At 35.8% G+C, this 14,017-nt stretch overlaps 1 protein-coding gene across 1 annotated transcript in view; it reads right to left on the bottom strand.

The window, feature by feature from the left end:
• Nucleotides 1-14,017, bottom strand: part of RBFOX1 (RNA binding fox-1 homolog 1) — a 1,436,581-nt gene that overhangs the window by 1,045,750 nt on the left and 376,814 nt on the right. The gene's annotated exons all lie outside the window — the stretch shown is intronic.

Genomic DNA, 14,017 nt, shown 5'->3' on the forward strand with positions numbered 1-14,017 from the left:
ATTCTTCTCTTCATGAGCTGATCCTCTGACTTTAAAGGTATGGTTAAAAAGCAGGATATATAATATTCTGTTCATTTCAGAATTTAAATCTAAACAATGTGATAAAATCCAGTAACAAGTGGTGTCCCTCACGGGTCCTGCAGAAATGGCTTTGACTTTTGGAGTCTTCCCTGTGTACAAAACAATTCAAAAATAATTCAGCTTTTCTTTAAGCTCTCTGTTCCAAGATTTATGTACAGTGAGTGATTAAAACAAATTAAGAAGTCTGTGAGAAAGCTTTTCAATTACAGGGTACCTCTTAAACACCATTGATAGAACCTCCAATACTTTACAGTAACTTTAACAGTAAAGTCACACCTTATTGAAAGGCCCTTGCAGATCGGAAAAACAGTGTTCAACTACCTCCAGTTCTTTTTTATCCAGAGAAAATTAACGTTCATGGAATAACCTCTTCTGACAATTTTTTTTTTTATTTTGACAAAAAAAAAAAAGGTAAGGTTTCTGAAGGAGTACCAGTTCCAAAGGTGACCTACTTGCATCTCAGTTTCCATTTCTATTTTTCACAAAGTACTTATATTACCGTATAAACAAAATTATTTCAGACAAAGGAAGACTTTTCATTTACTTGTTTAAGTCAACTCTGTTTGATCTGTATGCTGATCTCAATCTAGGTATGACTCTTTCAAAGTAGATGAAAGCTCTCCTTCCTGTGAACCTTGAATCAGGTTCTTATATCTGTTTAGACCAAGGGAACATTACAGGGCTCTATCAGTTCACGATGGTAGCCCAGCAAAAAAAAACCCAGATTCTGTATAGAGGTGTCATATCAATTTAAAACAAATGTAAAATCAGTTTCACTTAAAGGAGATTTTAGTAGTAAGTTACCATTTTAAAATAAAAGGAAAGCAAAAGCATTGCTGAAGCAACAAAGAATGCACCAAACTGCAACCAGACTGGATCCAGGACCACAGAGGAGTACACAAGTACGCACTGATGTGGAAAGTATGGTGTGCTTTGGCCCTTGGAAAGCTACATCGAACATAACTTGTGTGTATACATACTGTCAGCTAAATTATTTTCCTCTGATATTTATTTAATTATAAGGGAGGTGACTGGTTTAAATGATGGCCAACTTTTTAGGTGATGTTTCAGGAGTAACCAAAAAATTAGATCAAAACCTGTATCAAAGCAAACAAGGCTGAGGTCACCAGACTAAAGGAAGTAGTTTATAAAATGCTGGTAATATTTAGTACAAGTTTTGGCATCACAGGCAATTCCTACTTTAGCTGTTACTAAGAAACAAACTATATGAGAGCTCTGTTTTTCACTTTTGTTCTTCTGAATAATCATCATCATTATCCCACAGTCTGATAAAATGAGGTTGTCACCTGTGATTTGATTTCACTGGTTCTAGGCTGTTTGTCATCCCTACAGTGCTGTGGATGCCCATGTCTGTTGATTTACTCAGGCACCCCTATACCCCATAAAGTCAGGCACAGGTAAATGGACCCCTCACTAAAAGGGCTGTGGGCAGCCCAGGGGAAGAGCGGCTGCTAGGGCTGACTGGCTGGTCCTTCTCTAAGAGGCAAAGTGACATTACCTGGTAGAGGTAAACTGTAGCTCAAATATTAATCTGAACCTTGTTTTCATGGCTGAGGGATGTTTAGATAACCTAGCAAATCTAGAAATCCAAGAAAACTGTAAGCTAATCTCAAGTCTTAGTTCTGTGGGCAGGCATGAAGGGCAGGGGGTTGCACGGAATTAATCCTCCATGGAGAGTCTACAACATTAAATGTTACTCTGAGATTTGTGTGTGTGTATTTGTGTTACTGACAGCCTTCTTACACTGTGATTGTTTTAAAATTACTTGTCTCTATATACCAGTGCTCCCATCAGTCCATATTTTTAATTTTTTATTTCTCGATCAAGAATTCATGGAGGTTAGTGTGACATTGCTGCAACTATCCTCACAGCCTAGCAATGTAAATAATGGATACGACTCCAGAAATACAAACCAGCCTCTTGTTGTTCTGGGACACTTAAATCATGGTTGCCTGAACTCACCTGCTAGTAAACAAATGGGCTTCTCTCTGCATTGCAGTAAGTCCCTCGTCTTTCAGGAAAATTGTAATTGAAATGACTGTAGTTTTGGTAAGGGCACACAGATATTTAACTGTGACTAAGCTTGCAAAGATGTAAGGCAAAGGCACAACTGCCTTTTTCTCTTAAAAAAACAAATTTTAAAATGCTAACAAATTATCAGAACCTTTAGTGAAGTTTAACCCATTGTTAATGCATTTCATACCACATATCAGTAAACTACATATCCTTTACATTTCTCCTAATTTCAGTCATTTATTTATAAGTATCACAATGAACAGCTAAAATTAAGGCCCTATTTGTCCCTCCCATTCTCCATTTAACCTCAGTGATTCTAGCCTCTCTTGCTTCCTTGGGGTACTGAAAAGTATTTTTACAGTATTACCAACACAACATATTTGCTAGATTTCCACTAATTAATTTTCTATGAATCTTTCAGCCTGAAAAATAACCACATATCTGCATGAAAAATGAATTATACTTTCCCAATTTCTTTACAAATATACATTCTGAGCTCATCTCTGCCACATATTCTTTATGGATAATGAGCAAGGCATCTTCACTTAGCTGTCACTGTAGAAGTGAAATGTTTATAGTGTGCTTTGGAGATTCTGGCAGCTTAGATTCTAAGAATACTTTCTTATTCATGACAATAAGCATTGCCCTAAATTTCTCTTACACATGAACAGAAAAAGAGGGATTTGAAAACTCCTTGAACTTTGTTTACCCTTAGTAACGCTGCTTTAAGAAATGTTAGTTTAGATACATCATGCTGATGACATGTTTCATCAGACGTGACAAAGACTGTTAGCCACTTAATGTATTGCAGAACTTCTTAGGAAACTGCAAATATCTCTTAATTAATGGAGAGATAAATATCTTCATTATGAAGCTTAAGAGCAAAATACCCATCATATAACTTTTAAACTTATTTTTCCACCATATTTATTCTGTAACGTTTTGGGGATACACTATTGACATAAAAAAAACTTCAAGCTTGAATGTCGTGCCAGTTTTGAGCAGGAGACTCCACTAATTACTGAAAAATATTTCTCTCTAACTCTCTGAAGTCATTCTTTAGCAAAGTACATAGAATATACCTGTTGTAAAGATTATTTTAAGATTTCATTTAAGATTTCATTTATGTGCACACATCCAGTCAGGCTTACAGTGACATGCTTAAGCCTGAGGGCTTTATTGAACCAGGTCCTGGGAAAAAAAAAAAAATCTTTTATCCTTCATTCTTAAAAAAATTCATATAGTTTGAATAAGTCTTTGAAATGTGACCAAAAGAATCTCACACGACATCGTCTTTCATTGAAGTCATGATGTATGATACAGTTCGAAGGTTACTGCTGTCAAGTTTTGAACTTGTGCTACAAAAGACATTAAAAAGTGACAGATTCTTCTCACCAGAAAGAAGAAAAGTGCCTGCATATAGCCTTCTGCATATCTTTCCTTCGTAAGCTTAGCTCTTCAATTAACCTGAGCATACTCGAACCTACTGGGATTGTTTTCAGTAATCAACCAACTTTCCAAGTATAATTATTAACATAGTCTTTAATTAAATCACTTAGATCATTTGGACACATTCTAAAGAAAAGTCAGTCATTGAATGTTGACAATTCAAAGATTTCCAATGACATTTCAAGTTCTGATTTAGAAAACTCTGGATTGATTCTCAAAGGTCTTTTGGATTTCTTTTACTCCATTAACAATATAATTGTGCGAACACATCAGTCATTACTCCTGTTTTCTTACAAACAAGAATTTGCAGATGTACTCATTCTTGTCTAAAATTAGTCAGAAATTTCCTTCTCTAAAGTTACTAAGTGAATTTTTAAAATATATTTAAAACTACTTTTTCAGTGTATTATTATTCTAAAGTGACCATTGGGAGTAATCACATTTTGTAGAATGTGGCAACTTTTGCCATTGTATGTATGCTGCTAGAGTGACTTTCTGACATTTCAACAGCTTTATTGCTTACATTATTTCCCCTAGAAAACTATATCAGGGAAAAGGTATTTTTGTTGCATAAAATGCTAGTGCCGTGGGTGGAATAGCAAACCTAAGCCTTCCAGATGTATATCAAAATCCCAGTCTAAAGCAAAGTAGTTATCAGACAAGTAACAAGACAAATTAAGCCATGATTCATTAAGATCTTTAGTGTTTTCTCCATCTTAATATTAAATGAAATAATTTAAAGGTATTTCTTGCCAATCATATAGCCCCACAGCCTTTTTAAATTTTTATATTACGTTGTTGTTGTAGGTGATTTTCACGTATGTGAACTGGTAATTCTGCACACACAAACTCTGAATTCCAGTATTCTCCTCAGTATCCTTGGTCTTGTTTGTTAACAGATTGTTTAGTGAATGGAAAAGTACTTTCAGAATAACACCATCAGAGGGCCAGAGAAGTTCTCCATTCTGTGGCAACCTCTAAACTTCTGAAGGTTAAATACAATGCAACTAATCAGCAGCAAAGGGAAAAAAATAAAAAGCAAGGTTTTTGTGTGAGCAATAGCAAATGGTACATAGTATTTCTTTTTGTAAACCTAATGTCCCTCTGCCTGTTTTGGAACACAATTTAGAGTAATTATAGCAACAGTCGTCAAGAGAAAAATTATTATAATAGATTCTTGTACAATAGCGTTAGATCTTCGGAAGAACTATTAAGGACCCTGACAGATATGACAAAATCAAAGCAAGCAAGCAACTAGCAGGAGATCCAGTAAAGCTGCAAAGGTTATCAGGCAATCAATTATTATCTTTAGCCTTAGCTTTTGAGGTCTGTGTTCTCTATTTGCAAATAATAGAGATGCTAATAATTTGAATCAAATGCAAAGAAACAAAGCAGTCCATTTTTCTACTCAACTACGTGCAAAATCGAAAGAAAAAAAAGTGTATGTTCCAATTCTAAGTTCCATTTGGAGCACCTGATTCAGACTCAAACCAATACAGGAAAGATGATAGCCTTCGGCATTGTGTTTTAATTAAGATCCGTATATTTTGCCCCTGAAAATTTAGCTTCTGTCCTCTGAGTCACAAGACCTTCCCATACTGCCATATAGGAGAACTCAGTGCTGCTGATGTGCGAGAGACCACGTAATGAGTCACAAATAAAAGAGGTCCAACAGAACACCAATAGAAATTTAAAACAAAAATTAGGCTTTAATTTACTTTAAAAACATGAGAAAAATATTAATGACCACCCCCACACCAACACCCCCAGCAGCTTGCAGTACAAGAAGTGAGGCATTCTCTGCTTTCTGGTGACTGAGAATTTTCTACAGAAAAATGTGGGATAAATAACTTCTATATGAAACTGATTCAATCCGAATTCTATCTGCATTTAGAGCATGATACAAACTCCAGCTTTTTATTATGAAAAAATAAAAATCATATCCCTCCCTACCTGGGAGATTTGAAAGACAGATTTCCTAGAAAGTATTACACAACTGAATTGTTTTTACTGCTGTGTATGCTACAGAAAACCTACTGTCAGAGAAACACTTCAAAGTTTTCTCCACACTTCTTTTTCCATGCAAAGAGAATTCAAAATAATTAACACATATTCCTTGATTTCCCCATTGTAAAGGATACTAGGATAGTCTGACTAGTAGAAAACATGTATTATTGATTTTTCTGGTCTTCTTACTTGTGAAGAGGCATATTCAATTTCTACTTTCAAGGAGAGGATCATTGATAGCTACTATCCTGTTGTCAAAAAGGGAGCTAGTTGTGTCTTCTGTGTATTATTCCCCTGTACTCACACTTAACATGTTACTTCCTATTGTCGAAAACTTAGAGGAAGGTTCATAATACAGGAATGAGAAAATCAGAAAATAATCATTACCAAAATATTTATGTCTATCCAAATGATGCTAACAGACATAATTCCAAATGCTCAGGGAAAAAAAGGTGTTAATTTGGAAGAATGAGGTGACATAAAAAGAAATATTCTTAAGGCTGATTATCAGAAAACTTCCTTATTGTAATTGTGACTGAAATATTGTGGGCATAGGGTTTGATTACCTGAAGAAATCCACCAATTACATAGCAATTTGTCTTGAAAAAACTGCTTAGGTCCAACCCCTAACTTTTTCAGCATAATCGAAAGCAAACCCATAGAATGTTCCATGCCCCACCTTGCCCCACCCCCAAAAGGGTTCAACTACCTCCACTATATGTGTGTTATTTTCCTCTCTAAAATCCAGCTTATTTCACATAACTGGTTTAGTGAATAATCAGGTAGATCATCCTAGTGTAGCTGAGGAGCAAGAGGAGACCCAGCTGTTGGGTGAGCTGGAGGCAGAAATTATTTAAACCACTAGAATCAGTCCTGAAACCACAGTCACCTCATAGCATCATTAAGTAATCCTGTACTGGACTAACTACGCTTATACGATGAGGGAAATCAGCTATAGCAATTCAGCAAAGTATCTATACTAAGAAGTAAAGTTACACGCTTGTTTGAATAACTTGGTGAACTGAAGAATTAAACAAAGTGGTTTTTTCTGCCAACAGCCTTGTATTAGCTTTCCTCTTAATGCTGTTAAATTATATTCTTTTCGTCTGTGGAGTTTACACCATTTTCAACAGCTGCACTTGCATATCAATGAGTTGTCACACAGCTATTATAATTACTTTGCAGAGGTGGTTGTATCTCCTACATGCTTTCTGTTTCTCTCCATGAATCTCTCCAGACTTTGCAAGGAGAGGCTGCCCAGAACAAAATGCTGAAGTGCAAGTGCAGCAGCAAAAAAACTGAAAACAGAAAGAGGGATTATACAAACCTATTTTACACTGATCTTTCAAAAAACAGAATCTATCCAATTTGCCCCCCTTCATGTGTATTCTGCAGTTTACTATTGCCTGCATGTCCTCTGAAGCATGTCTGCAGCCCTTTGCTCTGGTCTCTGATAGGCTACTGACATAAGTCTCCTGGCCTTGTACTTTCCAGAGTTAGCAGTCCAGAGTATTTAAGTTAACCACTGCACTCAGTCTGAGTTCAGCAATGCCTTTATTTTAAGTGGCAGTAGTATCTATCGGTCAGACAGACAGCTGAAGTTGGTAACAGCTTCAGCAGTCCAATTTTGGTCTTCTATGCTTGTCAGAGACATCACTTCAGGAAATTAATTATTTTTGTGCATTTGCTTTCCACAAACCGGCTATAAAATAAGGAAATTGTATGCTTTAAGAGCTGCTGGATGCCCGTCATGTTGTTTTGGTCAGGGATGCCTTTGTTAGCATTCTGTTTTCTTCAATTACCTACCTATAATTTAGTGGTGACCCCAGAGAGAAATTTTTGGGCATCAATATGGAAAATGAGCTCCACCGTCCTCATCATATAGTCTCTGTCAGTCTTTACAAGTCATGGTGAACAACGTTCAGTATAGCATGCACGGATTCATAATTCAAGAAGAATATGAAATAGTATAGCATCAAAACATATGTTTGCAACAACTCTGCTATCTGAAACAGCTGAATATAAAGGTCATTTTCAATCAGAACTAAATAATATTTAGTTTTGTGGAATCACTGTAGGTGAAGAGGAAAGAAATGAACTATTTGATTCGGGGGGAAATTGGTTAGCAGAAGGTGCTTCAGACTATAATCAAAAATTAATTAGAAAAAGGAACAAGCCAAAGGACAAACATCTGTGATAGAAGGATGTGAAGAGATAAACAAATCCTATGTATGACAGTTAATTTCATTTAAGACCAGCATCCTGCTGGGCTACATTTGGAGCAGCCTGAAAACATTTTGGTTAAAAAGAAAACTTATATAGATTTCCGTGTGAATGGTGGCAGCATCAACAACTAAAAGACTGGAAAACCAAACCAAAGACACTGAAAATATCAGATTTCAACAAAACTACACAATCAGGGGATAACAAATAATAATAAAGAAAAACTACAGTAATGAACACAGCAAAAGTTGTTCAGCAGTCATGAAGCAAGAAGACAGAGAAACAAATACACAGTACTCCTGAGCACTGGTTTCCAAAGCACCACAGATGAGGGAGAGGAAAGCCCAGTTGACATAACTCTAGCAAGACAAATTACTTTCGTGAGCCAGATGCCACTGAGGTCTACATATTTTTCTCACTTGCTAATTGAGAAGGATTGCAGCTTGTTAGCATTGAGATAACACTACAAAGAGCTAAAAAAGGAACTGCAGTTAACAGTCAGAGACGAGTGACATTAATTCCACTCCCTTTCTGGGGTTTACGTGCTGATCTTCTACCCCATGGGATCTTCCCGTAGCTTCCCAGTGCCCAAAGTGAACATGTCTACCATACCTAAAGAGACTGGAACGTGAAAACCCCTCAGTAGGCCAGAAAGTGCAGAGAATTGAGATGGGGGCCTTCAAAGGTCTGCAGCTGTGCACTGCACAAAGCACTCAAACCTAGGAAATATTTCTTGTGACTTCCATTTCCTTTCTCTCCCATTCGTAACTGAAGTCTAATAGAGCAAATGGTAAATATAAAATTCACTGTGGAGAAAAAGAGAGAGAGGGATTTATACAGTCCAAATTCTCCTAATATGTTAATCACCCTGTTTTGTTTACATTTTGCTTACGAACAAGACAAGGTGCTCACCTATATGGACTATAGCCTATGGCTACACTGTGTCAAATACACTATTTCAAATAGTAATCAAGGCAAAACAGTGTTGTAATTTCAGCTCTTGGGTTAACATATTTAATTTACGTCATGAAGGTGATTAAATAATTCTTAATGCATATTTTGTTCAATGTCCATTTTGTTCAATGGACATTTAAGAGAAGCAGCAGCAAGATGCAGAAAAACATTAAAATCTTCCTAATTGAGTGAGTTACTGAAACAAATACCTCAACATGTTTTGTGATTAATTCTTCAGCTGAGCTGAAGTTTGTTTGCAAGCAGTGTCAGTTAAATATTCAAATCAATTATATGACTCTGCCTCACCATAAAGTAAGTGTTGCTATTATTAGCCCTACATGGATAATCTAAGTTAAAATTCTCTTTCTGCAACTATTCTGAAATATTTGTTGAAAATTTGCTGCCAGCATGCTTACTGAATACCAGTAAACTCATCTGCTAGAGTATTTTTTAAAAGCAAACACAAAGCAAGTAACAAGTGAGTTCTGATGAAATTTGTTCAAAACTTCAAGCAAATACTAATGTTAGAAGATGGGAAGAAACCTATTTTCCATATATGGCTAACCGTAATTGCAATTTCTCTCCAATCAAACCAGGACAATTAAGCAAAAGACAAAAAAATCTGGCAGCAGGCTGTAGCAAAGTAACCACTGTTAAAGAAGGAGAAAGAATAAGGTTCTAGTGGTAAATAGAATTAATAACGTAATGTTACTACAACACCAAAACTCCAAATAAAGAAATCTAGAGCAAGTCATTATTCTAAAAGCTTAGTAAGTACAACTAATTAATTACTAATAAAATTCTGTTGATAATAGGATTCAACCATAATTTAAGTAGTAAACTTAGTAATTGAATGCCAGCCTACAGAACATGAATTTGTTCTGAGCAGAAACAAAACAGGATTCTGGGTAAAGTAGATAAAATTGTGGTCTGGATTTTCAGCACTGGGCAGCAGCTGCTAGCAGTTAAACAGCTATAATCTACTCCAAAATTTCCTAGGGGTTTCATAGTATGTATAAAAATTACACAGTTTAGGTTAGAGTTTGCTCTCATTTCAGTTGCATTCGCGTTTGACAAATATGTGGTTATTTGCTAACATCATCACTAAACATAAAATGAGTTAGGTTAAACATAAAGGAATTAAAAACAGACTACAACTGATCAAGAATGTTTGGTTTGGAGCTAGCAGAGAGAACATGGGGAAGAAAAGCCACCGTGTATTTAATAAAGTGGCTACTTTACCTTGGAACACTTCCAGAATGATAAGCAGCCCTATTTAAGGAACATAGTTAGCTCCTGATTGCCAGCTTATGCAAATGACACAAGAAGCAGAAGAACTAAGGGTAGAATAGTGAAAATTATTTCCAGCAGAGACAAATGCCTGTTCTTTAGAAGGAGAATACTTTACTAAGAATAAAACACTTTTGTCCATGAACAAATTACCAGTATCTTCCTTATGGATCCTATGTTTTTCATTTTATTTAATGAATAAATGGTTTGATTTAACTTAAACTTTACAAAGGTTGTTTAAATATTCTCCAGTACTAAGATATCTTTTACTGACCTGGGACCTGGTCTTTGACAATAGTATTTGACCGAAAATATGTTTCAACCAGACTTTCAGCTAGATTCTTAACAATCCAGTAACTGTTTCCAAGGAACTCTCAGATGTACAGAGAGGAACTGACTTGTCAGAGGCAACAGCCTCTTCATTACATTCTCTGAACAGGACGAGTCTTTGAGGCCTATCGGTTAACCCACTACCCCCATATAACAGGTGCAATAGGCACATGGACAGAAAGTTACTCAACAGACCGAACAAAAGAAATTGCTAGGTAGTTAAAAGCAATGAAAAGCCTTCACAGTAAGGTAACAAAATTAGTAGTGTCTTCACAGGATTTTGTGATGGGCATTACAAGAGGTTCTAGTCAGGCCAGTATTTAGCACTTTAATTTATTACAGAACACATCATCATATTTTTGGGGGAAAGAGAGAGGCAGGAGTATCCTTGTGGAACACAGCGAATATCTTCCCTCTGTAGTACACGTATCCTGATATCAGCTTAATAAGCTTAAAAATATGGAAAAAAAATCTGCTGGTGCTGCCAAATTTTCAGATTAAATGAATTATTTCTTTAGTCAATTGGTGGATTTCACTCAATAGTGACTTTCAGCAAATATCTACTGAACATTTGCAATCCATTTTATTTTTCATTTAGCCAGTAGTTAAAGCTTAAGGGATTTTGAAAGCAGAGTACTAAAATTTAGCTAGACCTTCGTTATTAAAAGAAGGAAAATCTCCAGTAATTAGCTCTTCCCCTAAATGCTTTTTGGCTCTCATTACAAACAAAGTGCTATGCTAATATACCTTGTGTTGCAAATGTTTCACAATTCCTGCTAATCAAATTAAATGCAATTCTCAGCAAATAAACTCTCACTACCGTTAATGGAAAACCAAGGAACATCACTACTTTGTCTGAGAATGGGTCATTACCACAAGTTCCTAACTGCAAGTACCTCAATGCATAATGTAAGGCACAGTCTTATATAGGCTCTTAAGAATTAAAGCTGTAGCAAGATCCAAGATTTGATGTGTCCTTGAATCTTTTTATATGTACATTTGAATATGTATAAAGAAAAGCAACAAAGAGAAAAAAGCAAACCTGCAAAATACAAAAAAATCATTCACTTACAAACCCTTTGAAACGTTTAATAATAATTATGCTGTTTATGAGACCACAGAGAAAGACTGATTTTGAGTCAGGACACATTCTGAAACCAATTTTAATTTGCCTCCTCCTCTACCCTCTTGATAGAGAATGTTTCACACCTACCAGTTAATGAAGGATTATTACTTTCCTCCAGAGTAAGTTGCAAATACAACCAAGGTTAAAGCAAAGGACATTCATTCTGAATTAGTTTATATGATGCCATCAAACATGAACACAGGTGATTGATGACATATTGCTATTACTGCACCAAGCATTTGTCAATACTACACTATGAATTATTTTCTGCATCAGTTCTCTTATTGTCATGTGATGGTATATTTTATCGAATTTACTCAACTGAGAAAAAATGCATAGAGAAAAGCAATGGAAACATCAGAAGGCACAATAAATCACAGTAACCAAATTACAAACTACAGGATCTGGTATTACTTGCCAGTCAGAGTTCTGCTGTTCTGAATGACTTCATAACGATTCCATTTTTTTCTCTGAGATTTCAGAGAATGGCTATTGCAGTTAATGCAACCCATACTGCAGGGTTCTGTGCAAGCCAAAGTATTAGACTACACCTTAACCAAGTCCTACAGAACTGATTAGCTAAAACGCTATTATGACTAAAAAAGACTGTTTCACCAAATCAAAATATTTTCTTTTATTTTCTGAAAATATTTTACATATATTTATTTTCCAGGAAAATTATTTACCTAAAAATTGGTGACTCTGCATAAGATGTCCTCATCTTGCTCTGACTAACTCTGGGTATAAAAAAATATATTAAATTGTATCTGGTGCAATTTTAAAGCTTCGCGATTTGCAAAACTGCTGAATGTTGCTGTTAGATTCATATTGTCTCTTCTCATTATTATTAATACAACATCTGTCTGCCTTCCCCATCCCCCTGACACCATAGATTCTGTAAAAGCTAAGCTCTTATTTCTTTAGCTTTGTAGTTGTCCTCTCCCTGAAGGGCGTGAAAGCACAGAGTGGGAATTAAGGCTATTTAAAAGAAAATTAGTTCCTATTTGGATATCTATGGCATTGTGAAGAAGGCAGGCTCTGGAGAATCCCATTTCTCACACTGATCTTGTCCTGAGCCTCAAGAAATAAAAATTATTATTGTACATTTACAAACAGCAGTTTCTTCTCCACCTCACCCACCCACACACTTTTGTTCACCTTTACAACAGAAAAAAAAAGGTAGAAGTAAACATTATAACTAGTAACAGAAAGGGTTTCTACTGGGGAGTAGCACATATAAACATTTAAAATTCAGTCAGGGTGAGAAGTATTTCCTTGATGTTACTGCACAAAGGGAACAGGAATTAAGACAGACAGCCCATCTTCTTGTGAAGGTAGAGGAGGATGGAAATGGTTCTCTAGAGGAAAGGGTCTCAAGATTAGGGGTTGAATGGACAAATATGAGGAGTAACCAAGCTTAGCAACAGCAGACCTTCCACATTTGAGCTCGAAAAGTTCAAGTAGCAGAAGGCAAGCTCAAAGAACACAAACCCCACTATTTTTAAAGTCTCCTATTCTCCCTTGTCCTATATTACAGACCCTGAGTTATCAATTTTAAATGCACAATTGCTAACTGTGCATTTGTGCCACATGCAAGCACTGCTGACCCTACCTTTTAGTCCCCTGCACTGCGTGACTTCACTAAGGGTGTTTCTTTATCGACATGTACCGACATTTTGACTGGATGTTTTTTTCAGTCCTATTACATTCACATACTTTGAGCTGAAGTCTGGAACAAGAAAAAAATCAAAGGAAATTTATGAGACTACTTTTTCTATTATTCCTAACGATTTTATTTAAATTAGTTTAAAAACAGTTGAAGTATTTGCTGGAGTGCTGCTGAACTAGAGGTGTCGTAAGGCCCAAGACAGCAGACACTGTGGAAGAACAACAACTTTATTATTGGTGAGATTTCTGAAGTGCAATACACCATAGTGTTATTTTCAGTCAGACATACTAACAGGATTAGACTTGTGTGCCAAGCTCTTTTGGAAATACTAGAATTGGTAGGAAGACAGAGACAACCCTAATGGCATGCCAAATGCTCTCCTGCATTCCAGATCCTTCAAAAACCACAAAAAAAAAAAACCAAAAGGGGAGGGAGAATTTCAAGATATTCTTCTGCCACTTCTCTATGTTTTTTCTGATGTTAATGTTTGTTATTATCTTATCAAGCTTTAGAAATTTAATAATGGCTACTCTTTTAAATCTATCTTCTTTTTTGGTCAATCAATTTGTGAACGCATTTAATTTATACTTTAAATGGGTAAGGCACTAAAATATTCCAATGACCAATTTATGGAAAAAAGGAGATTTTTTTTTCCACAAGACACCAGTAAGATATAATATGGAAAGCTTGTTTCTTCAGAATCACCAGACCAGTCAGTTCTGCTTCTTTTTACATTTTTCATATGTGTCTCTGGAGGATTTGACTATGAAATGTATTATTATGAACAGCATTAAAAGTAATCCACTTCTAACAAGGTTTGACGAGATGTTGTAATAGGAGTCTCTAAAAGT

This window comes from Phalacrocorax aristotelis, chromosome 10 (genome assembly GCF_949628215.1).
Source record: "Phalacrocorax aristotelis chromosome 10, bGulAri2.1, whole genome shotgun sequence".
Taxonomy (NCBI): domain Eukaryota; kingdom Metazoa; phylum Chordata; class Aves; order Suliformes; family Phalacrocoracidae; genus Phalacrocorax; species Phalacrocorax aristotelis.